Source organism: Podarcis tiliguerta (genome assembly GCF_965153285.1).
Source record: "Podarcis tiliguerta genome assembly, chromosome: 14".
In the NCBI taxonomy this organism is placed as follows: domain Eukaryota; kingdom Metazoa; phylum Chordata; class Lepidosauria; order Squamata; family Lacertidae; genus Podarcis; species Podarcis tiliguerta.
Genome location: NC_139547.1, coordinates 9,548,073 through 9,572,568, shown reverse-complemented (window position 1 = coordinate 9,572,568; position 24,496 = coordinate 9,548,073).

Below are 24,496 nucleotides of genomic sequence, written 5' to 3'. Positions count from 1 at the left end.
TCTGTGAGCACCTAGAAAGGAATGCTGTGATCACCAATAGTCAGCATGGATTTCTGAAAAATAAGTCATGTCAGACTAACCTGATCTCATTTTTTGACAGAATTACAAGCCTGGTAGATGAAGGGAACGCAGTGGATGTAGTCTACCTTGATTTCAGCAAGGCATTTGACAAGGTGCCCCATGATATTCTTGTAAAGAAGCTGGTAAAATGCGGTCTTGACTATGCTACCACTCAGTGGATTTGTAACTGGCTGACTGACCGGACCCAAAGGGTGCTCATCAATGGTTCCTCTTCATCCTGGAGAAGAGTGACTAGCGGGGTGCCACAGGGTTCTGTCTTGGGCCCGGTCTTATTCAACATCTTTATCAACGACTTGGATGATGGACTCAAGGGCATCCTGATCAAATTTGCAGATGACACCAAACTGGGAGGGGTGGCTAACACCCCAGAAGACAGGATCACACTTCAAAACGACCTTGACAGATTAGAGAACTGGGCCAAAACAAACAAGATGAATTTTAACAGGGAGAAATGTAAAGTATTGCACTTGGGCAAAAAAAATGAGAGGCACAAATACAAGATGGGTGACACCTGGCTTGAGAGCAGTACATGTGAAAAGGATCTAGGAGTCTTGGTTGACCACAAACTTAACATGAGCCAACAGTGTGACGCGGCAGCTAAAAAAGCCAATGCAATTCTGGGCTGCATCAATAGGAGTATAGCATCTAGATCAAGGGAAGTTATAGTGCCACTGTATTCTGCTCTGGTCAGACCTCACCTGGAGTACTGTGTCCAGTTCTGGGCACCACAGTTCAAGAAGGACACTGACAAACTAGAACGTGTACAGAGGAGGGCAACCAAAATGGTCAAAGGCCTGGAAACAATGCCTTATGAGGATCGGCTAAGGGAGCTGGGCATGTTTAGCCTGGAGAAGAGGAGGTTAAGGGGTGATATGATAGCCATGTTCAAATATATTAAAGGATGTCACATAGAGGAGGGAGAAAGGTTGTTTTCTGCTGCTCCAGAGAAGCGGACACGGAGCAATGGATACAAACTACAAGAAAGAAGATTCCACCTAAACATTAGGAAGAACTTCCTGACAGTAAGAGCTGTTCGACAGTGGAATTTGCTGCCAAGGAGTGTGGTGGAGTCTCCTTCTTTGGAGGTCTTTAAGCAGAGGCTTGACAACCATATGTCAGGAGTGCTCTGATGGTGTTTCCTGCTTGGCATGGGGTTGGACTCGATGGCCCTTGTGGTCTCTTCCAACTCTATGATTCTATGATTCTATGATTCTATGATTCTGAGTGAATTGCAGAACGTCAGATTTTTGCTGAAATTGTGACCGCGCGGCTTAGGGATTTTTTCAAAAAAAGGTGTTCAGACATCTAGGGGGAATTCTGTTTACCAGGATAAACACCCATCTGTATTCACCGAAAAAGCTTTCAGGGGATCGTTTGCAACAGTTTGGCACAATTTCTGAGTGAATTGCAGAACGTCAGATTTTTGCTGAAATTGTGACCGCGCGGCTTAGGGATTTTTTCAAAAAAAGTTGTTGAGACATCGAGGGCTAATTCTGTTTCCCATGATAAAAACCCACCTGTTTTCACCGAAAAAGCTTTCAGGGGATCGTTTGCAACAGTTTGGCCCCATTTCTGAGTGAATTGCAGAACGTCAGATTTTTGCTGAAATTGTGACCGCGCGGCTTTGGGATTTTTTCAAAAAAAGTTGTTCAGACGTCGAGGGCTAATTCTGTTTCCCATGATAGAAACCCATCTATTTCCACCGAAAAAGCTTTCAGTCGATCGTTTGCAATATTTTGGCACCATTTCTGAGTGAATTGCAGAAAGTCAGATTTTTGCTGAAATTGTGACCGCGCGGCTTAGGTATTTTTTCAAAAAAAGTTGTTCAGACGTCGAGGGCTAATTCTCTTTCCCATGATACAAACCCATCTGTTTCCACCGAAAAAGCTTTCAGGGGATCGTTTGCAACAGTTTGGCACCATTTCTGAGTGAATTGCAGAACGTCAGATTTTTGCTGAAATTGTGACCGCGCGGCTTAGCGATTTTTTCAAAAAAAATTGTTGAGACATCGAGGGCTAATTCTGTTTCCCATGATAAAAACCCATCTGTTTTCACCGAAAAAGCTTTCAGTTGATCGTTTGCAACAGTTTGGCACCATTTCTGAGTGAATTGCAGAACGTCAAATTTTTCCTGAAATTGTGACCGCGCGGTTTAGGGATTTTTTCAAAAAAAGTTGTTCAGACGTCTAGGGCTAATTCTGTTTCCCATGATAAAAACCCATCTGTTTTCACCGAAAAAGCTTTCAGGGGATCGTTTGCAACAGTTTGGCACCATTTCTGAGTGAATTGCAGAACGTCAGATTTTTGCTGAAATTGTGACCGCGCGGCTTTGGGATTTTTTCAAAAAAAGTTGTTCAGACGTCGAGGGCTAATTCTGTTTCCCATGATAAAAACCCATCTGTTTCCACCGAAAAAGCTTTCAGTCGATCGTTTGCAATAGTTTGGGACCATTTCTGAGTGAATTGCAGAAAGTCAGATTTTTGCTGAAATTGTGACCGCGCGGCTTAGGTATTTTTTCAAAAAAAGTTGTTCAGACGTCGAGGGCTAATTCTCTTTCCCATGATACAAACCCATCTGTTTCCACCGAAAAAGCTTTCAGTCGATCGTTTGCAGCAGTTTGGCACCATTTCTGAGTGAAATGCAGAAAGTCAGATTTTTGCTGAAATTGTGACCGCGCGGCTTAGGTATTTTTTCAAAAAAAGTTGTTCAGACGTCGAGGGCTAATTCTCTTTCCCATGATACAAACCCATCTGTTTCCACCGAAAAAGCTTTCAGGGGATCGTTTGCAACAGTTTGGCACCATTTCTGAGTGAATTGCAGAACGTCAGATTTTTGCTGAAATTGTGACCGCGCGGCTTAGCGATTTTTTCAAAAAAATTTGTTGAGACATCGAGGGCTAATTCTGTTTCCCATGATAAAAACCCATCTGTTTTCACCAAAAAAGCTTTCAGTTGATCGTTTGCAACAGTTTGGCACCATTTCTGAGTGAATTGCAGAACGTCAAATTTTTGCTGAAATTGTGACCGCGCGGCTTAGGGATTTTTTCAAAAAAAGGTGTTCAGACATCTAGGGCTAATTCTGTTTCCCATGATAAAAACCCATCTGTTTTCACCGAAAAAGCTTTCAGGGGATCGTTTGCAACAGTTTGGCACCATTTCTGAGTGAATTGCAGATCGTCAGATTTTTGCTGAAATTGTGACCGCGCGGCTTAGGGATTTTTTCAAAAAAAGGTGTTCAGACATCTAGGGCTAATTCTGTTTCCCATGATAAAAACCCATCTGTTTTCACCGAAAAAGCTTTCAGGGGATCGTTTGCAACAGTTTGGCACCATTTCTGAGTGAATTGCAGATCGTCAGATTTTTGCTGAAATTGTGACCGCGCGGCTTAGGGATTTTTTCAAAAAAAGGTGTTCAGACATCTAGGGGGAATTCTGTTTCCCAGGATAAACACCCATCTGTATTCACCGAAAAAGCTTTCAGGGGATCGTTTGCAACAGTTTGGCACGATTTCTGAGTGAATTGCAGAACGTCAGATTTTTGCTGAAATTGTGACCGCGCGGCTTAGGGATTTTTTCAAAAAAAGTTGTTGAGACATCGAGGGCTAATTCTGTTTCCCATGATAAAAACCCACCTGTTTTCACCGAAAAAGCTTTCAGGGGATCGTTTGCAACAGTTTGGCACGATTTCTGAGTGAATTGCAGAACGTCATATTTTTGCTGAAATTGTGACCGCGCGGCTTAGGGATTTTTTCAAAAAAAGTTGTTCAGACGTCGAGGGCTAATTCTGTTTCCCATGATAAAAACCCATCTGTTTCCACCGAAAAAGCTTTCAGTCGATCGTTTGCAATAGTTTGGCACCATTTCTGAGTGAATTGCAGAACGTCAGATTTTTGCTGAAATTGTGACCGCGCGGCTTAGCGATTTTTTCAAAAAAAATTGTTGAGACGTCGAGGGCTAATTCTGTTTCCCATGATAAAAACCCATCTGTTTTCACCGAAAAAGCTCTCAGTTGATCGTTTGCAACAGTTTGGCCCCATTTCTGAGTGAATTGCAGAACGTCAGATTTTTGCTGAAATTGTGACCGCGCGGCTTAGGGATTTTTTCAAAAAAAGTTGTTCAGACGTCGAGGGCTAATTCTGTTTCCCATGATAGAAACCCATCTATTTCCACCGAAAAAGCTTTCAGTCGATCGTTTGCAATATTTTGGCACCATTTCTGAGTGAATTGCAGAAAGTCAGATTTTTGCTGAAATTGTGACCGCGCGGCTTAGGTATTTTTTCAAAAAAAGTTGTTCAGACGTCGAGGGCTAATTCTCTTTCCCATGATACAAACCCATCTGTTTCCACCGAAAAAGCTTTCAGGGGATCGTTTGCAACAGTTTGGCACCATTTCTGAGTGAATTGCAGAACGTCAGATTTTTGCTGAAATTGTGACCGCGCGGCTTAGCGATTTTTTCAAAAAAAATTGTTGAGACATCGAGGGCTAATTCTGTTTCCCATGATAAAAACCCATCTGTTTTCACCGAAAAAGCTTTCAGTTGATCGTTTGCAACAGTTTGGCACCATTTCTGAGTGAATTGCAGAAAGTCAGATTTTTGCTGAAATTGTGACCGCGCGGCTTAGGGATTTTTTCAAAAAAAGGTGTTCAGACATCTAGGGCTAATTCTGTTTCCCATGAAAAAAACCCATCTGTTTTCACCGAAAAAGCTTTCAGGGGATCGTTTGCAAGAGTTTGGCACCATTTCTGAGTGAATTGCAGATCGTCAGATTTTTGCTGAAATTGTGACCGCGCGGCTTAGGGATTTTTTCAAAAAGAGGTGTTCAGACATCTAGGGCTAATTCTGTTTCCCATGAAAAAAACCCATCTGTTTTCACCGAAAAAGCTTTCAGGGGATCGTTTGCAACAGTTTGGCACGATTTCTGAGTGAATTGCAGAACGTCAGATTTTTGCTGAAATTGTGACCGCGCGGCTTAGGGGTTTTTTCAAAAAAAGTTGCTCCGACGTCGAGGGCTAATTCTGTTTCCCATGATACAAACCCATCTGTTTTCACCGAAAAAGCTTTCAGTCGATCGTTTGCAACAGTTTGTCACCATTTCTGAGTGAATTGCAGAAAGTCAGATTTTTGCTGAAATTGTGACTGCGCGGCTTAGGGATTTTTTCAAAAAAAGTTGTTGAGACATCGAGGGCTAATTCTGTTTCCCATGATAAAAACCCATCTGTTTTCACCGAGAAAGCTTTCAGGGGATCGTTTGCAACAGTTTGGCACCATTTCTGTGTGAATTGCAGAACGTCAGATTTTTGCTGAAATTGTGACCGCGCGGCTTTGGGATTTTTTCAGAAAAGGTTGTTCAGACGTCGAGGGCTAATTCTCTTTCCCATGATACAAACCCATCTGTTTCCACCGAAAAAGCTTTCAGTCGATCGTTTGCAGCAGTTTGGCACCATTTCTGAGTGAATTGCAGAAAGTCAGATTTTTGCTGAAATTGTGACCGCCCGGCTTAGGGATTTTTTCAACAAAAGTTGTTCAGACGTCGAGGGCTAATTCTGTTTCCCATGATAAAAACCCATCTGTTTTCACCGAAAAAGCTTTCAGGGGATCGTTTGCAACAGTTTGGCACCATTTCTGAGTGAATTGCAGAACGTCAGATTTTTGCTGAAATTGTGACCCCGCGGCTTTGGGATTTTTTCAAAAAAAGTTGTTCAGACGTCGAGGGCTAATTCTGTTTCCCATGATAAAAACCCATCTGTTTCCACCGAAAAAGCTTTCAGTCGATCGTTTGCAATAGTTTGGCACCATTTCTGAGTGAATTGCAGAAAGTCAGATTTTTGCTGAAATTGTGACCGCGCGGCTTAGGGATTTTTTCAAAAAAAGTTGTTGAGACATCGAGGGCTAATTCTGTTTCCCATGATAAAAACCCATCTGTTTTCACCGAAAAAGCTTTCAGGGGATCGTTTGCAACAGTTTGGCACCATTTCTGAGTGAATTGCAGAACGTCAGATTTTTGCTGAAATTGTGACAGCGCGGCTTTGGGATTTTTTCAAAAAAAGTTGTTCAGACGTCGAGGGCTAATTCTGTTTCCCATGATAAAAACCCATCTGTTTCCACCGAAAAAGCTTTCAGTCGATCGTTTGCAATAGTTTGGCACAATTTCTGAGTGAATTGCAGAAAGTCAGATTTTTGCTGAAATTGTGACCGCGCGGCTTAGGGATTTTTTCAAAAAAAGTTGTTGAGACATCGAGGGCTAATTCTGTTTCCCATGATAAAAACCCATCTGTTTTCACCGAGAAAGCTTTCAGGGGATCGTTTGCAACAGTTTGGCACCATTTCTGTGTGAATTGCAGAACGTCAGATTTTTGCTGAAATTGTGACCGCGCGGCTTTGGGATTTTTTCAGAAAAGGTTGTTCAGACGTCGAGGGCTAATTCTCTTTCCCATGATACAAACCCATCTGTTTCCACCGAAAAAGCTTTCAGTCGATCGTTTGCAGCAGTTTGGCACCATTTCTGAGTGAATTGCAGAAAGTCAGATTTTTGCTGAAATTGTGACCGCCCGGCTTAGGGATTTTTTCAAAAAAAGTTGTTCAGACGTCGAGGGCTAATTCTGTTTCCCATGATAAAAACCCATCTGTTTTCACCGAAAAAGCTTTCAGGGGATCGTTTGCAACAGTTTGGCACCATTTCTGAGTGAATTGCAGAACGTCAGATTTTTGCTGAAATTGTGACCGCGCGGCTTTGGGATTTTTTCAAAAAAAGTTGTTCAGACGTCGAGGGCTAATTCTGTTTCCCATGATAAAAACCCATCTGTTTCCACCGAAAAAGCTTTCAGTCGATCGTTTGCAATAGTTTGGCACCATTTCTGAGTGAATTGCAGAAAGTCAGATTTTTGCTGAAATTGTGACCGCGCGGCTTAGGTATTTTTTCAAAAAAAGTTGTTCAGACGTCGAGGGCTAATTCTCTTTCCCATGATACAAACCCATCTGTTTCCACCGAAAAAGCTTTCAGGGGATCGTTTGCAACAGTTTGGCACCATTTCTGAGTGAATTGCAGAACGTCAGATTTTTGCTGAAATTGTGACCGCGCGGCTTAGCGATTTTTTCAAAAAAAATTGTTGAGACATCGAGGGCTAATTCTGTTTCCCATGATAAAAACCCATCTGTTTTCACCGAAAAAGCTTTCAGTTGATCGTTTGCAACAGTTTGGCACCATTTCTGAGTGAATTGCAGAACGTCAATTTTTTGCCGAAATTGTGACCGCGCGGTTTAGGGATTTTTTCAAAAAAAGTTGTTCAGACGTCTAGGGCTAATTCTGTTTCCCATGATAAAAACCCATCTGTTTTCACCGAAAAAGCTTTCAGGGGATCGTTTGCAACAGTTTGGCACACAGTATGACGTAATAGTCATCACTGAAACCTGGTGGGATAAGTCCCACGATTGGAATGTAAAAATGGAGGGATACAATCTATTTCAGAGAAACAGACCAGACAAGAAAGGAGGAGGAGTGGCGTTATATGTCAGGGATGTGTATACCTGTGAAGAGATCCAAGATTTAGAACCTCAAAGCCAAAGTGAGAGCATTTGGGTCAAAATTAAGGGAGAGAAGAATAATAGTGACCTCATTGTGGGAGTTTACTATAGATCCCCAAGCCAAACGGAGGACATAGATGATGCCTTCCTGGAACAGATGGCCAAGCATGCAAAAGGAAGGGAGATAGTAGTAATGGGGGACTTCAATTACCCAGATATTTGTTGGATGTCAAACTCAGCCAAGAGCATAAGGTCAAACAGATTCCTCACTGGCCTTGCAGACAACTTCATTGTCCAGAAAGTGGGAGAAGCAACAAGAGGAACAGCCATTTTAGATCTGGTCCTAACCAATGTCGATGACCTGGTTAATGGGGTAGAAGTGGAAGGATCATTAGGCGCAAGTGATCATGCTCTTCTGAAGTTTACTATACAACGGAAAGGAGCAGCCAAGCATACTAGGACTCAATTTCTTGACTTTAAGAAAGCCGACTTCATAAAACTTAGGGAAGTGCTGGGTGAGATCCCATGGACAGTAATACTAAAAGGAAAGGGAGTTCATGATGGCTGGGAGTTTGTTAAGAGGGAGATAGTAAAAGCACAACTTCAGGCAATACCAATGAGACGGAAACATGGAAGGGGCCTAAAGAAGCCAGGGTGGCTATCTAAAGAACTTTTAACTGAGTTAAGATTAAAAAAGGATGTGTACAAAAAATGGAAAAGGGGGGAAACCACCAAAGAGGAATTCAAACAAATAGCCAGCACGTGTAGACACAAAGTCAGAAAAGCTAAAGCACAGAATGAACTCAGGCTTGCTAGAGAGGTTAAAAGCAACAAAAAAGGCTTCTATGGGTATGTTCGTAGCAAAAGGAAGAACAAAGAAACAGTGGGGTCACTCAGAGGAGAAGATGGTGAAATGCAAACAGGGGACACAGAAAGGGCTGAACTCCTCAATGCCTTCTTTGCCTCAGTCTTCTCCGATAAAGAAAACAATGCCCGACCTGAAGAATTTGGAGGAAATGATTCAGCAGAGGAAACACAGCCCAGAATAACTAAGGAGATAGTACAAGAATACTTGGCTAGTTTAGATGTATTCAAGTCTCCAGGGCCAGATGAACTGCATCCAAGAGTATTAAAAGAACTGGCAGATGTGATCTCAGAACCACTGGCAGTCATTTTTGAGAATTCCTGGAGAACAGGCGAAGTCCCGGCAGACTGGAGGAGGGCAAATGTTGTCCCTATTTTCAAAAAGGGGAAAAGAGAGGACCCAAATAATTACCGCCCAGTCAGTCTAACATCAATACCAGGGAAGATTCTAGAGCAGATCATTAAGCAAACAATCTGTGAGCACCTAGAAAGGAATGCTGTGATCACCAATAGTCAGCATGGATTTCTGAAAAATAAGTCATGTCAGACTAACCTGATCTCATTTTTTGACAGAATTACAAGCCTGGTAGATGAAGGGAACGCAGTGGATGTAGTCTACCTTGATTTCAGCAAGGCATTTGACAAGGTGCCCCATGATATTCTTGTAAAGAAGCTGGTAAAATGCGGTCTTGACTATGCTACCACTCAGTGGATTTGTAACTGGCTGACTGACCGGACCCAAAGGGTGCTCATCAATGGTTCCTCTTCATCCTGGAGAAGAGTGACTAGCGGGGTGCCACAGGGTTCTGTCTTGGGCCCGGTCTTATTCAACATCTTTATCAACGACTTGGATGATGGACTCAAGGGCATCCTGATCAAATTTGCAGATGACACCAAACTGGGAGGGGTGGCTAACACCCCAGAAGACAGGATCACACTTCAAAACGACCTTGACAGATTAGAGAACTGGGCCAAAACAAACAAGATGAATTTTAACAGGGAGAAATGTAAAGTATTGCACTTGGGCAAAAAAAATGAGAGGCACAAATACAAGATGGGTGACACCTGGCTTGAGAGCAGTACATGTGAAAAGGATCTAGGAGTCTTGGTTGACCACAAACTTAACATGAGCCAACAGTGTGACGCGGCAGCTAAAAAAGCCAATGCAATTCTGGGCTGCATCAATAGGAGTATAGCATCTAGATCAAGGGAAGTTATAGTGCCACTGTATTCTGCTCTGGTCAGACCTCACCTGGAGTACTGTGTCCAGTTCTGGGCACCACAGTTCAAGAAGGACACTGACAAACTAGAACGTGTACAGAGGAGGGCAACCAAAATGGTCAAAGGCCTGGAAACAATGCCTTATGAGGATCGGCTAAGGGAGCTGGGCATGTTTAGCCTGGAGAAGAGGAGGTTAAGGGGTGATATGATAGCCATGTTCAAATATATTAAAGGATGTCACATAGAGGAGGGAGAAAGGTTGTTTTCTGCTGCTCCAGAGAAGCGGACACGGAGCAATGGATACAAACTACAAGAAAGAAGATTCCACCTAAACATTAGGAAGAACTTCCTGACAGTAAGAGCTGTTCGACAGTGGAATTTGCTGCCAAGGAGTGTGGTGGAGTCTCCTTCTTTGGAGGTCTTTAAGCAGAGGCTTGACAACCATATGTCAGGAGTGCTCTGATGGTGTTTCCTGCTTGGCATGGGGTTGGACTCAATGGCCCTTGTGGTCTCTTCCAACTCTATGATTCTATGATTCTATGATTCTATGATTCTGAGTGAAATGCAGAACGTCAGATTTTTGCTGAAATTGTGACCGCGCGGCTTAGGGATTTTTTCAAAAAAAGTTGTTGAGACATCGAGGGCTAATTCTGTTTCCCATGATAAAAACCCACCTGTTTTCACCGAAAAAGCTTTCAGGGGATCGTTTGCAACAGTTTGGCCCCATTTCTGAGTGAATTGCAGAACGTCAGATTTTTGCTGAAATTGTGACCGCGCGGCTTTGGGATTTTTTCAAAAAAAGTTGTTCAGACGTCGAGGGCTAATTCTGTTTCCCATGATAGAAACCCATCTATTTCCACCGAAAAAGCTTTCAGTCGATCGTTTGCAATATTTTGGCACCATTTCTGAGTGAATTGCAGAAAGTCAGATTTTTGCTGAAATTGTGACCGCGCGGCTTAGGTATTTTTTCAAAAAAAGTTGTTCAGACGTCGAGGGCTAATTCTCTTTCCCATGATACAAACCCATCTGTTTCCACCGAAAAAGCTTTCAGGGGATCGTTTGCAACAGTTTGGCACCATTTCTGAGTGAATTACAGAACGTCAGATTTTTGCTGAAATTGTGACCGCGCGGCTTAGCGATTTTTTCAAAAAAAATTGTTGAGACATCGAGGGCTAATTCTGTTTCCCATGATAAAAACCCATCTGTTTTCACCGAAAAAGCTTTCAGTTGATCGTTTGCAACAGTTTGGCACCATTTCTGAGTGAATTGCAGAACGTCAAATTTTTGCTGAAATTGTGACCGCGCGGTTTAGGGATTTTTTCAAAAAAAGTTGTTCAGACGTCTAGGGCTAATTCTGTTTCCCATGATAAAAACCCATCTGTTTTCACCGAAAAAGCTTTCAGGGGATCGTTTGCAACAGTTTGGCACCATTTCTGAGTGAATTGCAGAACGTCAGATTTTTGCTGAAATTGTGACCGCGCGGCTTTGGGATTTTTTCAAAAAAAGTTGTTCAGACGTCGAGGGCTAATTCTGTTTCCCATGATAAAAACCCATCTGTTTCCACCGAAAAAGCTTTCAGTCGATCGTTTGCAATATTTTGGCACCATTTCTGAGTGAATTGCAGAAAGTCAGATTTTTGCTGAAATTGTGACCGCACGGCTTAGGTATTTTTTCAAAAAAAGTTGTTCAGACGTCGAGGGCTAATCCTCTTTCCCATGATACAAACCCATCTGTTTCCACCGAAAAAGCTTTCAGGGGATCGTTTGCAACAGTTTGGCACCATTTCTGAGTGAATTGCAGAACGTCATATTTTTGCTGAAATTGTGACCGCGCGGCTTAGCGATTTTTTCAAAAAAAATTGTTGAGACATCGAGGGCTAATTCTGTTTCCCATGATAAAAACCCATCTGTTTTCACCGAAAAAGCTTTCAGTTGATCGTTTGCAACAGTTTGGCACCATTTCTGAGTGAATTGCAGAACGTCAAATTTTTGCTGAAATTGTGACCGCGCGGTTTAGGGATTTTTTCAAAAAAAGTTGTTCAGACGTCTAGGGCTAATTCTGTTTCCAATGATAAAAACCCATCTGTTTTCACCGAAAAAGCTTTCAGGGGATCGTTTGCAACAGTTTGGCACCATTTCTGAGTGAATTGCAGAACGTCAGATTTTTGCTGAAATTGTGACCGCGCGGCTTTGGGATTTTTTCAAAAAAAGTTGTTCAGACGTCGAGGGCTAATTCTGTTTCCCATGATAAAAACCCATCTGTTTCCACCGAAAAAGCTTTCAGTCGATCGTTTGCAATAGTTTGGGACCATTTCTGAGTGAATTGCAGAAAGTCAGATTTTTGCTGAAATTGTGACCGCGCGGCTTAGGTATTTTTTCAAAAAAAGTTGTTCAGACGTCGAGGGCTAATTCTCTTTCCCATGATACAAACCCATCTGTTTCCACCGAAAAAGCTTTCAGTCGATCGTTTGCAGCAGTTTGGCACCATTTCTGAGTGAAATGCAGAAAGTCAGATTTTTGCTGAAATTGTGACCGCGCGGCTTAGGGATTTTTTCAAAAAAAGTTGCTCAGACATCGAAGGCTAATTCTGTTTCCCATGATAAAAACCCATCTGTTTCCACCGAAAAAGCTTTCAGGGGATCGTTTGCAACAGTTTGGCACCATTTCTGAGTGAATTGCAGAACGTCAGATTTTTGCTGAAATTGTGACCGCGCGGCTTAGCGATTTTTTCAAAAAAATTTGTTGAGACATCGAGGGCTAATTCTGTTTCCCATGATAAAAACCCATCTGTTTTCACCAAAAAAGCTTTCAGGGGATCGTTTGCAACAGTTTGGCACCATTTCTGAGTGAATTGCAGATCGTCAGATTTTTGCTGAAATTGTGACCGCGCGGCTTAGGGATTTTTTCAAAAAAAGGTGTTCAGACATCTAGGGGGAATTCTGTTTACCAGGATAAACACCCATCTGTATTCACCGAAAAAGCTTTGAGGGGACCGTTTGCAACAGTTTGGCACAATTTCTGAGTGAATTGCAGAACGTCAGATTTTTGCTGAAATTGTGACCGCGCGGCTTAGGGATTTTTTCAAAAAAAGTTGTTGAGACATCGAGGGCTAATTCTGTTTCCCATGATAAAAACCCACCTGTTTTCACCGAAAAAGCTTTCAGGGGATCGTTTGCAACAGTTTGGCACGATTTCTGAGTGAATTGCAGAACGTCATATTTTTGCTGAAATTGTGACCGCGCGGCTTAGGGATTTTTTCAAAAAAAGTTGTTCAGACGTCGAGGGCTAATTCTGTTTCCCATGATAAAAACCCATCTGTTTCCACCGAAAAAGCTTTCAGTCGATCGTTTGCAATAGTTTGGCACCATTTCTGAGTGAATTGCAGAACGTCAGATTTTTGCTGAAATTGTGACCGCGCGGCTTAGCGATTTTTTCAAAAAAAATTGTTGAGACGTCGAGGGATAATTCTGTTTCCCATGATAAAAACCCATCTTTTTTCACCGAAAAAGCTCTCAGTTGATCGATTGCAACAGTTTGGCACCATTTCTGAGTGAATTGCAGAACGTCAGATTTTTGCTGAAATTGTGACCGCGCGGCTTAGGGATTTTTTCAAAAAAAGTTGTTCAGACGTCGAGGGCTAATTCTGTTTCCCATGATAAAAACCCATCTGTTTTCACCGAAAAAGCTTTCAGGGGATCGTTTGCAACAGTTTGGCACCATTTCTGAGTGAATTGCAGATCGTCAAATTTTTGCTGAAATTGTGACCGCGCGGCTTAGGGATTTTTTCAAAAAAAGGTGTTCAGACATCTAGGGGGAATTCTGTTTACCAGGATAAACACCCATCTGTATTCACCGAAAAAGCTTTCAGGGGATCGTTTGCAACAGTTTGGCACGATTTCTGAGTGAATTGCAGAACGTCAGATTTTTGCTGAAATTGTGACCGCGCGGCTTAGGGATTTTTTCAAAAAAAGTTGTTGAGACATCGAGGGCTAATTCTGTTTCCCATGATAAAAACCCACCTGTTTTCACCGAAAAAGCTTTCAGGGGATCGTTTGCAACAGTTTGGCACGATTTCTGAGTGAATTGCAGAACGTCATATTTTTGCTGAAATTGTGACCGCGCGGCTTAGGGATTTTTTCAAAAAAAGTTGTTCAGACGTCGAGGGCTAATTCTGTTTCCCATGATAAAAACCCATCTGTTTCCACCGAAAAAGCTTTCAGTCGATCGTTTGCAATAGTTTGGCACCATTTCTGAGTGAATTGCAGAACGTCAGATTTTTGCTGAAATTGTGACCGCGCGGCTTAGCGATTTTTTCAAAAAAAATTGTTGAGACGTCGAGGGCTAATTCTGTTTCCCATGATAAAAACCCATCTTTTTTCACCGAAAAAGCTCTCAGTTGATCGTTTGCAACAGTTTGGCACCATTTCTGAGTGAATTGCAGAACGTCAGATTTTTGCTGAAATTGTGACCGCGCGGCTTAGGGATTTTTTCAAAAAAAGTTGTTCAGACGTCGAGGGCTAATTCTGTTTCCCATGATAAAAACCCATCTGTTTTCACCGAAAAAGCTTTCAGGGGATCGTTTGCAACAGTTTGGCACCATTTCTGAGTGAATTGCAGATCGTCAGATTTTTGCTGAAATTGTGACCGCGCGGCTTAGGGATTTTTTCAAAAAAAGGTGTTCAGACATCTAGGGGGAATTCTGTTTACCAGGATAAACACCCATCTGTATTCACCGAAAAAGCTTTCAGGGGATCGTTTGCAACAGTTTGGCACGATTTCTGAGTGAATTGCAGAACGTCATATTTTTGCTGAAATTGTGACCGCGCGGCTTAGGGATTTTTTCAAAAAAAGTTGTTCAGACGTCGAGGGCTAATTCTGTTTCCCATGATAAAAACCCATCTGTTTCCACCGAAAAAGCTTTCAGTCGATCGTTTGCAATAGTTTGGCACCATTTCTGAGTGAATTGCAGAACGTCAGATTTTTGCTGAAATTGTGACCGCGCGGCTTAGCGATTTTTTCAAAAAAAATTGTTGAGACGTCGAGGGCTAATTCTGTTTCCCATGATAAAATCCCATCTGTTTTCACCGAAAAAGCTCTCAGTTGATCGTTTGCAACAGTTTGGCACCATTTCTGAGTGAATTGCAGAACGTCAGATTTTTGCTGAAATTGTGACCGCGCGGCTTAGGGATTTTTTCAAAAAAAGTTGTTCAGACGTCAAGGGCTAATTCTGTTTCCCATGATAAAAACCCATCTGTTTTCACCGAAAAAGCTTTCAGGGGATCGTTTGCAACAGTTTGGCACCATTTCTGAGTGAATTGCAGAACGTCAGATTTTTGCTGAAATTGTGACCGCGCGGCTTTGGGATTTTTTCAAAAAAAGTTGTTCAGACGTCGAGGGCTAATTCTGTTTCCCATGATAAAAACCCATCTCTTTCCACCGAAAAAGCTTTCAGTCGATCGTTTGCAATAGTTTGGGACCATTTCTGAGTGAATTGCAGAAAGTCAGATTTTTGCTGAAATTGTGACCGCGCGGCTTAGGTATTTTTTCAAAAAAAGTTGTTCAGACGTCGAGGGCTAATTCTCTTTCCCATGATACAAACCCATCTGTTTCCACCGAAAAAGCTTTCAGTCGATCGTTTGCAGCAGTTTGGCACCATTTCTGAGTGAATTGCAGAACGTCAGATTTTTGCTGACATTGTGACCGCGCGGCTTAGCGATTTTTTCAAAAACAATTGTTGAGACATCGAAGGCTAATTCTGTTTCCCATGATAAAAACCCATCTGTTTTCACCAAAAAAGCTTTCAGTTGATCGTTTGCAACAGTTTGGCACCATTTCTGAGTGAATTGCAGAACGTCAGATTTTTGCTGAAATTGTGACCGCGCGGCTTAGGGATTTTTTCAAAAAAAGTTGTTCAGACGTCGAAGGCTAATTCTCTTTCCCATGATACAAAGCCATCTGTTTCCACCGAAAAAGCTTTCAGGGGATCGTTTGCAACAGTTTGGCCCCATTTCTGAGTGAATTGCAGAACGTCAGATTTTTGCTGAAATTGTGACCGCGCGGCTTAGCGATTTTTTCAAAAAAATTTGTTGAGACATCGAGGGCTAATTCTGTTTCCCATGAGAAAAACCCATCTGTTTTCACCGAAAAAGCTTTCAGTTGATCGTTTGCAACAGTTTGGCACCATTTCTGAGTGAATTGCAGAACGTTAAATTTTTGCTGAAATTGTGACCGCGCGGCTTAGGGATTTTTTCAAAAAAAGTTGTTCAGACGTCGAGGGCTAATTCTGTTTACCATGATAAAAACCCATTTGTTTTCACCGAAAAAGCTTTCAGGGGATCGTTTGCAACAGTTTGGCACCATTTCTGAGTGAATTGCAGAACGTCAGTTTTTTCCTGAAATTGTGACCGCGCGGCTTAGGGATTTTTTCAAAAAGAGTTGTTCAGACATCGAGGTCTAATTCTGTTTCCCATGATAAAAACCCATCTGTTTTCACCGAAAAAGCTTTCAGTCGATCGTTTGCAACAGTTTGGCACCATTTCTGAGTGAATTGCAGAACGTCAAATTTTTGCTGAAATTGTGACCGCGCGGCTTAGGGATTTTTTCAAAAAAAGGTGTTCAGACATCTAGGGCTAATTCTGTTTCCCATGATAAAAACCCATCTGTTTTCACCGAAAAAGCTTTCAGGGGATCGTTTGCAACAGTTTGGCACCATTTCTGAGTGAATTGCAGAACGTCAAATTTTTGCTGAAATTGTGACGGCGCGGCTTAGGGATTTTTTCAAAAAAAGGTGTTCAGACATCTAGGGCTAATTCTGTTTCCCATGATAAAAACCCATCTGTTTTCACCGAAAAAGCTTTCAGGGGATCGTTTGCAACAGTTTGTCACCATTTCTGAGTGAATTGCAGAACGTCAGATTTTTGCTGAAATTGTGACCGCGCGGCTTAGGGATTTTTTCAAAAAAGTTGCTCAGACGTCGAGGGCTAATTCTGTTTCCCATGATACAAACCCATCTGTTTCCACCGAAAAAGCTTTCAGGGGATCGTTTGAAACAGTTTGGCACCATTTCTGAGTGAATTGCAGAAAGTCAGATTTTTGCTGAAATTGTGACCGCGCGGCTTAGGGATTTTTTCAAAAAAAGTTGTTCAGACGTCGAGGGCTAATTCTGTTTCCCATGATAAAAACCCATCTGTTTTCACCGAAAAAGCCTTCAGTCGATCGTTTGCAATAGTTTGGCACCATTTCTGAGTGAATTGCAGAAAGTCAGATTTTTGCTGAAATTGTGACCGCGCGGTTTCGGTATTTTTTCAAAAAAAGTTGTTCAGACGTCGAGGGCGAATTCTGTTTCCCATGATACAATCCCATATGTTTCCACCGAAAAAGCTTTCAGGGGACCGTTTGCAACAGTTTGGCCCCATTTCTGAGTGAATTGCAGAATGTCAGATTTTTGCTGAAATTGTGACCGCGCGACCTAGGTATTTTTTCAAAAAAAGTTGTTCAGACGTCGAGGGCTAATTCTGTTTCCCATGATAAAAACCCATCTGTTTCCACCGAAAAAGCTTTCAGTCGATCGTTTGCAGCAGTTTGGCACCATTTCTGAGTGAATTGCAGAACGTCAGATTTTTGCTGAAATTGTGACCGCCCGGCTTAGGGATTTCTTCAAAAAAAGTTGTTCAGACGTCGAGGGCGAATTCTGTTTCCCATGATACAATCCCACCTGTTTTCACCGAAAAAGCTTTCAGGGGATCGTTTGCAACAGTTTGGCACCATTTCTGAGTGAATTGGAGAACGTCATATTTTTGCTGAAATTGTGACCGCGCGGCTTTGGGATTTTTTCAAAAATAGTTGTTCAGACGTCGAGGGCTAATTCTGTTTCCCATGATAAAAACCCATCTGTTTCCACCGAAAAAGCTTTCAGTCGATCGTTTGCAATATCTGGGCACCATTTCTGAGTGAATTGCAGAAAGTCAGATTTTTGCTGAAATTGTGACCGCGCGGCTTAGGTATTTTTTCAAAAAAAGTTGTTCAGACGTCGAGGGCTAATTCTCTTTCCCATGATACAAAGCCATCTGTTTCCACCGAAAAAGCTTTCAGGGGATCGTTTGCAACAGTTTGGCCCCATTTCTGAGTGAATTGCAGAACGTCAGATTTTTGCTGAAATTCTGACCGCGCGGCTTAGCGATTTTTTCAAAAAAAATTGTTGAGACATCGAGGGCTAATTCTGTTTCCCATGATAAAAACCCATCTGTTTTCACCGAAAAAGCTTTCAGTTGATCGTTTGCAACAGTTTGGCACCATTTCTGAGTGAATTGCAGAACGTTAAATTTTTGCTGAAATTGTGACCGCGCGGCTTAGGGATTTTTTCAAAAAAAGTTGTTCAGACGTCGAGGGCGAATTCTGTTTCCCATGATACAATCCCATATGTTTCCACCGAAAAAGCTTTCAGGGGACCGTTTGCAACAGTTTGGCCCCATTTCTGAGTGAATTGCAGAATGTCAGATTTTTGCTGAAATTGTGACCGCGCGACCTAGGTATTTTTTCAAAAAAAGTTGTTCAGACGTCGAGGGCTAATTCTGTTTCCCATGATAAAAACCCATCTGTTTTCATCGAAAAAGCTTTCAGTCGATCGTTTGCAACAGTTTGGCACCATTTCTGAGTGAATTGCAGAACGTGAGATTTTTGCTGAAATTGTGACCGGGCGGCTTAGGTATTTTTTCAAAAAAAGTTGTTCAGACGTCGAGGGCTAATTCTGTTTCCCATGATACACACCCATCTGTTTCCACCGAAAAAGCTTTCAGGGAACCGTTTTCAACAGTTTGGCCCCATTTCTGAGTGAATTGCAGAACGTCAGATTTTTGCTAAAATTGTGACCGCGCGGCTTTGGGATTTTTTCAAAAAAAGTTGTTCAGACGTCGAGGGCTAATTCTGTTTCCCATGATAAAAACCCATCTGTTTCCACCGAAAAAGCTTTCAGTCGATCGTTTGCAACAGTTTGGCACCATTTCTGAGTGAATTGCAGAAAGTCAGATTTTTGCTGAAATTGTGACGCGCGGCTTAGGTATTTTTTCAAAAAAAGTTGTTCAGACGTCGAGGGCTAATTCCCTTTCCCATGATACAAACCCATCTGTTTCCACCGAAAAAGCTTTCAGTCGATCGTTTGCAACAGTTTGGCACCATTTCTGAGTGAATTGCAGAACGTCAGATTTTTGCTGAAATTGTGACCGCGCGGCTTAGCGATTTTTTCAAAAAAAATTGTTGAGACATCGAGGGCTAATTCTGTTTCCCATGATAAAAACCCATCTGTTTTCACCGAAAAAGCTTTCAGTTGATCGTTTGCAACAGTTTGGCACCATTTCTGAGTGAATTGCAGAACGTTACATTTTTGCTGAAATTGTGACCGCGCGGCTTAGGGATTTTTTCAAAAAAAAGTTGTTGAGACATCGAGGGCTAATTCTGTTTCCCATGATAAAAACCTATCTGTTTTCACCGAAAATGCTTTCAGTCGATCGTTTCCAACAGTTTGGCACCATTTCTGAGTGAATTGCAGAACGTCAGATTTTTGCTGAAATTGTGACCGCGCGGCTTAGGGATTTTTTCAAAAAAAGGTGTTCAGACATCTAGGGCGAATTCTGTTTACCATGATAAAAACCCACCTGTTTTCACCGAAAAAGCTTTCAGGGGATCGTTTGCAACAGTTTGGCACGATTTCTGAGTGAATTGCAGAACGTCAGATTTTTGCTGAAATTGTGACCGCGCGGCTTAGGGATTTTTTCAAAAAAAGTTGTTCAGACGTCGAGGGCTAATTCTGTTTCCCATGATAAAAACCCATCTGTTTCCACCGAAAAAGCTTTCAGTCGATCGTTTGCAATAGTTTGGCACCATTTCTGAGTGAATTGCAGAAAGTCAGATTTTTGCTGAAATTGTGACCGCGCGGCTTAGGTATTTTTTCAAAAAAAGGTGTTCAGACGTCGAGGGCTAATTCTGTTTCCCATGATAAAAACCCATCTGTTTCCCCCCAAAAAGCTTTCAGTCGATCGTTTGCAACAGTTTGGCACCATTTCTGAGTGAATTGCAGAACGTCAGATTTTTGCTGAAATTGTGACCGCGCGGCTTAGGGATTTTTTCAAAAAAAGTTGCTTAGACGTCGAGGGCTAATTCTGTTTCCCATGATAAAAATCCATCTGTTTCCACCGAAAAAGCTTTCAGTCGATCGTTTGCAATAGTTTGGCACCATTTCTGAGTGAATTGCAGAAAGTCAGATTTTTGGTGAAATTGTGACCGCGCGGCTTAGGTATTTTTTCAAAGAAGTTGTTCAGACGTCGAGGGCTAATGCTGTTTCCCATGATAAAAACCCATCTGTTTTCATCGAAAAAGCTTTCAGTCGATCGTTTGCAACAGTTTGGCACCATTTCTGAGTGAATTGCAGAACGTCAGATTTTTGCTGAAATTGTGACCGCGCGGCTTTGTGATTTTTTCAAAAAAAGTTGTTCAGACGTCGAGGGCTAATTCTGTTTCCCATGATAAAAACCCATCTGTTTCCACCGAAAAAGCTTTCAGTCGATCGTTTGCAATTGTTTGGCACCATTTCTGAGTGAATTGCAGAAAGTCAGATTTTTGCTGAAATTGTGACCGCGCGGCTTAGGTATTTTTTCAAAAAAAGGTGTTCAGACGTCGAGGGCTAATTCTGTTTCCCATGATACACACCCATCTGTTTCCACCGAAAAAGCTTTCAGGGGACCGTTTTCAACAGTTTGGCCCCATTTCTGAGTGAATTGCAGAACGTCAGATTTTTGCTAAAATTGTGACCGCGCGGCTTTGGAATTTTTTCAAAAAAAGTTGTTCAGACGTCGAGGGCTAATTCTGTTTCCCATGATAAAAACCCATCTGTTTCCACCGAAAAAGCTTTCAGTCGATCGTTTGCAATAGTTTGGCACCATTTCTGAGTGAATTGCAGAACGTCAGATTTTTGCTGAAATTGTGACCGCGCGGCTTAGCGATTTTTTCAAAAAAAATTGTTGAGACGTCGAGGGCTAATTCTGTTTCCCATGATAAAAACCCATCTTTTTTCACCGAAAAAGCTCTCAGTTGATCGATTGCAACAGTTTGGCACCATTTCTGAGTGAATTGCAGAACGTCAGATTTTTGCTGAAATTGTGACCGCGCGGCTTAGGGATTTTTTCAAAAAAAGTTGTTCAGACGTCGAGGGCTAATTCTGTTTCCCATGATAAAAACCCATCTGTTTTCACCGAAAAAGCTTTCAGGGGATCGTTTGCAACAGTTTGGCACCATTTCTGAGTGAATTGCAGATCGTCAAATTTTTGCTGAAATTGTGACCGCGCGGCTTAGGGATTTTTTCAAAAAAAGGTGTTCAGACATCTAGGGGGAATTCTGTTTACCAGGATAAACACCCATCTGTATTCACCGAAAAAGCTTTCAGGGGATCGTTTGCAACAGTTTGGCACGATTTCTGAGTGAATTGCAGAATGTCAGATTTTTGCTGAAATTGTGACCGCGCGGCTTAGGGATTTTTTCAAAAAAAGTTGTTGAGACATCGAGGGCTAATTCTGTTTCCCATGATAAAAACCCACCTGTTTTCACCGAAAAAGCTTTCAGGGGATCGTTTGCAACAGTTTGGCACGATTTCTGAGTGAATTGCAGAACGTCATATTTTTGCTGAAATTGTGACCGCGCGGCTTAGGGATTTTTTCAAAAAAAGTTGTTCAGACGTCGAGGGCTAATTCTGTTTCCCATGATAAAAACCCATCTGTTTCCACCGAAAAAGCTTTCAGTCGATCGTTTGCAATAGTTTGGCACCATTTCTGAGTGAATTGCAGAACGTCAGATTTTTGCTGAAATTGTGACCGCGCGGCTTAGCGATTTTTTCAAAAAAAATTGTTGAGACGTCGAGGGCTAATTCTGTTTCCCATGATAAAAACCCATCTTTTTTCACCGAAAAAGCTCTCAGTTGATCGTTTGCAACAGTTTGGCACCATTTCTGAGTGAATTGCAGAACGTCAGATTTTTGCTGAAATTGTGACCGCGCGGCTTAGGGATTTTTTCAAAAAAAGTTGTTCAGACGTCGAGGGCTAATTCTGTTTCCCATGATAAAAACCCATCTGTTTTCACCGAAAAAGCTTTCAGGGGATCGTTTGCAACAGTTTGGCACCATTTCTGAGTGAATTGCAGATCGTCAGATTTTTGCTGAAATTGTGACCGCGCGGCTTAGGGATTTTTTCAAAAAAAAGGTGTTCAGACATCTAGGGGGAATTCTGTTTACCAGGATAAACACCCATCTGTATTCACCGAAAAAGCTTTCAGGGGATCGTTTGCAACAGTTTGGCACGATTTCTGAGTGAATTGCAGAACGTCATATTTTTGCTGAAATTGTGACCGCGCGGCTTAGGGATTTTTTCAAAAAAAGTTGTTCAGACGTCGAGGGCTAATTCTGTTTCCCATGATAAAAACCCATCTGTTTCCACCGAAAAAGCTTTCAGTCGATCGTTTGCAATAGTTTGGCACCATTTCTGAGTGAATTGCAGAACGTCAGATTTTTGCTGAAATTGTGACCGCGCGGCTTAGCGATTTTTTCAAAAAAAATTGTTGAGACGTCGAGGGCTAATTCTGTTTCCCATGATAAAATCCCATCTGTTTTCACCGAAAAAGCTCTCAGTTGATCGTTTGCAACAGTTTGGCACCATTTCTGAGTGAATTGCAGAACGTCAGATTTTTGCTGAAATTGTGACCGCGCGGCTTAGGGATTTTTTCAAAAAAAGTTGTTCAGACGTCAAGGGCTAATTCTGTTTCCCATGATAAAAACCCATCTGTTTTCACCGAAAAAGCTTTCAGGGGATCGTTTGCAACAGTTTGGCACCATTTCTGAGTGAATTGCAGAACGTCAGATTTTTGCTGAAATTGTGACCGCGCGGCTTTGGGATTTTTTCAAAAAAGTTGTTCAGACGTCGAGGGCTAATTCTGTTTCCCATGATAAAAACCCATCTCTTTCCACCGAAAAAGCTTTCAGTCGATCGTTTGCAATAGTTTGGGACCATTTCTGAGTGAATTGCAGAAAGTCAGATTTTTGCTGAAATTGTGACCGCGCGGCTTAGGTATTTTTTCAACAAAAGTTGTTCAGACGTCGAGGGCTAATTCTCTTTCCCATGATACAAACCCATCTGTTTCCACCGAAAAAGCTTTCAGTCGATCGTTTGCAGCAGTTTGGCACCATTTCTGAGTGAATTGCAGAACGTCAGATTTTTGCTGACATTGTGACCGCGCGGCTTAGCGATTTTTTCAAAAACAATTGTTGAGACATCGAAGGCTAATTCTGTTTCCCATGATAAAAACCCATCTGTTTTCACCAAAAAAGCTTTCAGTTGATCGTTTGCAACAGTTTGGCACCATTTCTGAGTGAATTGCAGAACGTCAGATTTTTGCTGAAATTGTGACCGCGCGGCTTAGGGATTTTTTCAAAAAAAGTTGTTCAGACGTCGAAGGCTAATTCTCTTTCCCATGATACAAAGCCATCTGTTTCCACCGAAAAAGCTTTCAGGGGATCGTTTGCAACAGTTTGGCCCCATTTCTGAGTGAATTGCAGAACGTCAGATTTTTGCTGAAATTGTGACCGCGCGGCTTAGCGATTTTTTCAAAAAAATTTGTTGAGACATCGAGGGCTAATTCTGTTTCCCATGATAAAAACCCATCTGTTTTCACCGAAAAAGCTTTCAGTTGATCGTTTGCAACAGTTTGGCACCATTTCTGAGTGAATTGCAGAACGTTAAATTTTTGCTGAAATTGTGACCGCGCGGCTTAGGGATTTTTTCAAAAAAAAGTTGTTCAGACGTCGAGGGCTAATTCTGTTTACCATGATAAAAACCCATTTGTTTTCACCGAAAAAGCTTTCAGGGGATCGTTTGCAACAGTTTGGCACCATTTCTGAGTGAATTGCAGAACGTCAGTTTTTTCCTGAAATTGTGACCGCGCGGCTTAGGGATTTTTTCAAAAAGAGTTGTTCAGACATCGAGGTCTAATTCTGTTTCCCATGATAAAAACCCATCTGTTTTCACCGAAAAAGCTTTCAGTCGATCGTTTGCAACAGTTTGGCACCATTTCTGAGTGAATTGCAGAACGTCAAATTTTTGCTGAAATTGTGACCGCGCGGCTTAGGGATTTTTTCAAAAAAAGGTGTTCAGACATCTAGGGCTAATTCTGTTTCCCATGATAAAAACCCATCTGTTTTCACCGAAAAAGCTTTCAGGGGATCGTTTGCAACAGTTTGGCACCATTTCTGAGTGAATTGCAGAACGTCAAATTTTTGCTGAAATTGTGACGGCGCGGCTTAGGGATTTTTTCAAAAAAAGGTGTTCAGACATCTAGGGCTAATTCTGTTTCCCATGATAAAAACCCATCTGTTTTCACCGAAAAAGCTTTCAGGGGATCGTTTGCAACAGTTGTCACCATTTCTGAGTGAATTGCAGAACGTCAGATTTTTGCTGAAATTGTGACCGCGCGGCTTAGGGATTTTTTCAAAAAAGTTGCTCAGACGTCGAGGGCTAATTCTGTTTCCCATGATACAAACCCATCTGTTTCCACCGAAAAAGCTTTCAGGGGATCGTTTGAAACAGTTTGGCACCATTTCTGAGTGAATTGCAGAAAGTCAGATTTTTGCTGAAATTGTGACCGCGCGGCTTAGGGATTTTTTCAAAAAAAGTTGTTCAGACGTCGAGGGCTAATTCTGTTTCCCATGATAAAAACCCATCTGTTTTCACCGAAAAAGCCTTCAGTCGATCGTTTGCAATAGTTTGGCACCATTTCTGAG